This window comes from Schistocerca serialis, chromosome 5, assembly GCF_023864345.2.
Source record: "Schistocerca serialis cubense isolate TAMUIC-IGC-003099 chromosome 5, iqSchSeri2.2, whole genome shotgun sequence".
Taxonomy (NCBI): Eukaryota; Metazoa; Arthropoda; class Insecta; order Orthoptera; family Acrididae; genus Schistocerca; species Schistocerca serialis.
In genome coordinates, this window is record NC_064642.1 from 469,664,826 (window position 1) to 469,669,223 (window position 4,398).

Sequence of the window (4,398 nt, forward strand, 5' to 3'; positions counted from 1 at the left end):
AGTAGAATCTGACGACTCCCCAGAATCTAAGTGTGAAGTACTGTCACACATAAAGAATACTTGCCAGGCTGTAAAATCCAAATTAAACACGATTACACAGGTGTGTGATAAGGAGACAAACTTAAAGGAAGTAGCAAGATATCAAAATGAGGATTTAAATCTAGACTGGTTACTTTAGAAGCTGATATGGAAGCAGCGTGACTAAAGTTGGACAATTTAAAAAAGGGAAGTACTTCTCCCCTAACTCTCGATGAAGACCTAATTGGTATATATTACATAAGAGTTCATTTTGAAAACTACATAACAACAGCTTTCTCATACATTTCAAACGAACAGTATGAAGACCTAGAGGTGTTAAGGGTCAAACATAAGTGGAAAGACAAGAACTCGATTGATATTTGTCAGCATTATTCTCTGAAGAATGACGTGCTGTTCTACAGACGAAGTTTATGGACAGTATGTGTTCCTGATGAACTCGTGAACAAATATATATGGTACACTCACTTAAGTAATCAGCACTTTTGGGTGAAGAAATGTTTTATGAAACTTAAATAGACCATACATTTCCCCTACATGGAAAGACGTATTCGGCAAGAACTCAAAAAATGTAAGGATTGCCAACGTGCCAAACACGTTACTTTTCAGACTAGACCACCATTATCACCCATAATACCGAAAAAACTAAAACATCTAGCAGCAACAAATTTTTTTAGATTTAACATCAAAGTATGTCACTTTGACCCCTTTGAAACGTGCAACTGGTGTTACGTTCAGTAAGGCACTACAACGTGAACTCCTCAAGCAGGTAGGGCATGTAGAAACGTTAATTTCAGATAATGGGCCCCAGTATAGCACTAAATCTTGGTTGGCGACTTGAAAAAGACATAAAATTAAACCCATTTTCATATCCAGGTACAAACCAAGCGCTAATTGTGCAGAACGAACGATGAAGGATATTGCAACATGGTGTTGTCTGTACTGCAGTTCATAACATACCAGATGGGATGCCAATTTACATCATTTACAGACTATTATTAACGAAATGCCGCACAGTACTACACGATTACCACCAGTCACAGTGCTCAAAAATAAAAGACCATTGGATAGGGTAAGAGAGGTTGTACAGTCCCCCCTCCCCCCCCCCCCCCCCCCCCCCATCCAGACGACCATCAACCAGTAGATAATAAAATAAGCACTCGAGAACATTGAACGAGTAGCTGCAAAAAGAAAGCTCAGAGCAGACAAAGATGCATCCACACGGGTATTCACTGTGGGACAGTTGGTTCTTGTTAGAACTCACTTATTATCTAATAAAGGAAAACAGGTTTGCTATAAATTTTATCCTGCTACCCATGTTAATCAATAAAGTGATTCATGCAAATGTGGTAGAATTGGTGAACCCAAGAATGGGTAAAAATATTGGTCTACATCACATCAGCCTTCTTAAGACTTATAATGAATGATAGTTCTTGCACTGGGCATATGGCAATTAGCCATGAAAACTAAAACAACTGTATCATAGATGATATAGCAAAAGAATGTAGATATGCTTCATATAGCAGCAGATCTCAATAGGCAGACAGGATGAGCTACAAACATGTAAATATTCAAATATAGGTACAACAATACGAAACATTTAAACCATCAAAGTAGGTTAGAAAAAAATAAAAGAAAACTAATTGCATGGTGTTCTAATTAACTAACCTACACATCATCAATCCATGCTCATTCAAGAGGTAAAGGAACCATTATAAAATGAAGTAACTTAATGTGACAGAGAGAGATTTTAATATTTTAATTTCTTCTGTAAAGTACTGAAAAAACTATTTAAACGTTCGTTTTGTATTATTCATATAAATGTTCAAATGTAAAGCTCATAGTAAATTTAGATATAGAAACTTGTAAGTAGTAGCATTAAGCAAAAGTGATTCTATACAAATGAAACAAAGAAGGCACGCAAAACAACGTCACTACAGTCGTCTGGGGAAGGGAGCCAAGCTGACGATAGAAGCAGAAAGTCGACCGGTAGCTTTGGTCTGACAGTGAGAGTTTATATGATTGGACAATATGGCTTTGGCGACAAACCAAAGACAGAAGTATGGAATTTACTGTCTCACGCTTCACAATAGTGCAGAGACCAAGCCAGGTGTATTTTGAAGAGTATTGTCCCACGCCTCACCCCAATAGCGAGAGGATGGGAAAACCTAGTAGCAGCGAAGGACACAAAAGCCGCAAACCTGTGAGGAAGGCCACGCGAACCAATAAGTAACGATGCACAATAGCAAACCATCTGCAACAGGTCATTAGTACAACTGCCTGGAAAAATAAACTCAGAATATCGATATATCAGATGGAGAAGGTGATAACTGAAAACAGATACATTTCTTCTGAAATTACCTATTCGGACTTGACCATATGTTATAACAACATAATTGGTAGTCCTTCCGAATAACTTTCACTGAATAAGATGTCCTATCCCTATGCCCAAGAAGTTGCAAATAATGAAGAGTAGAAAGGGTCCCAAGATGAGGGTAGAAGACAGCAAAATTCCTTTCTAAACCCTCTGCCTTAAACCGGTAAGAGATTTGGCAGAATTAACAGAAAGCAATATTCAACAAACCCATGGCAGTTATTTCATTATAACTATCAAACTAACCAAAGGCGATCAAACCATCAAACAGAGTACACATAATGAGGACATCAAAATGTAGCAACCATTGTGGGCCTACACACATCATCCTTGATGACAACTACACCAATAAAGGACTATGTTGTCACATCATGGCATTGCCTTGGACGAGGTGTTTGTCGTCAAGATAATGCAACGCGGAATCGATCATGTAATGGCATTTGTGCTCGAACACTCAGAACTGTAAATGTCGATAATCATCATCACCATCATTCAGAGTCTACAACTGAATAGAAGCATCAACCATCACTCATCGACAGCAGCATCAGGAACCAGACCCAATCCAAATTTTAAAGTTTAAAATATTACTATGAATTTGTCACATGCATCACTTCCTCTCTTAACGCACTTTAAAGAGTGCAAAAGATAATCACTTCAGCAAGGAGTTGAGATACCTGTAAATATTCAATCGCACCTGTACCACTGAGATATTCGAAATTATGTGTTTCATTTGTATGTTGCAATTCGATTTGTAAATCGTTAAAGTATATTCATAACTGTTCCATGTTTTATATTTTGTATTGCATGTGTAATGTGTAAATGTCCATTCAATCTAAATATATGTTAATACGATTTTATGTATTGTAGATATTTTGGAAATATGTGTTTTTAATGATAAATAATGCCAATGAATATAAAATTTTGTTACTGTGTATGGAAATATGCAAAAATATTAACTATTTTAAATATATAATTTCCACTTAAGTACATAAAGGTCTGTTTATGATGACAATCTTCAATAGTAATGTAGGATTTAAGTGTTGAGAGTAGATATAAGAGAAACAGATGCTTCCTTAACTTCACTCATCTTTCACAATCATCATTATCGTGAATGTTTGAGAATTGTGGAATGCCTGAAGTAATTGTAAAGAGTAAATCAAATGGATGGATGAACCATTTTAATAGAAGTTAACCACTAGAGAAAAATGTTGTAAGATTAGTCAAATAACTAACTATAAAGGACTGTAAAGCCACATAACAATCATCTAAATAGAAAATGACTTATAAAGCAATACATTTCAAATCAAAATGTAATGTTAAAACGACATCATCTAGCATAACATAGACAAGTTGCTAGACAATGATTAAATTATTTGAATTTATAATTTGCACTGCAATGAGCAATGCCTCAACCATTGATCACAGCAGCACAAAATTAATTTTGAAAGGATGGCATGTGTAAGGCGTCCAGATTTTACAGACCTTACATGAGCTTGAGTCATATCAACAAAAGGCAATTGCAGTTAACTTTTGTACCAAAAACTAACAAAACAATCACTACCAATATGGACTGGCATGAACAAACAAGCTAAAGTGAAAGGCATTTTGGAGACAAGCCGAACAGGTGGTTAATGATATCATAAAACTCCCATTTAGCAAGAGAATGGGGAGCTTCAGCGCAGAAAGGGATGAGGTCAGAACAATATATGATTCCTTTTAACATAAATAAGGCTGGGACCGAGGGTAAGTCACTGTACATCATTAATAGGGCTAGGCTGCGACTCAGCATGAAAAAGAAAAATGTTTATTCACCTCTAGCGAGATCGTGATTGGCAGAAGCCATACTTGCCAACACAGACGCGACATGGTGGGAAGATCCCCATTATATAAAAGCATTTTGAGACCTGAAAATTTCTATCACTCTTTCTCTCGTCTCACGGCGGACTGCTCAAGTGTGTGGAAATATGCGAGGGCATTGAGAGCTTTGC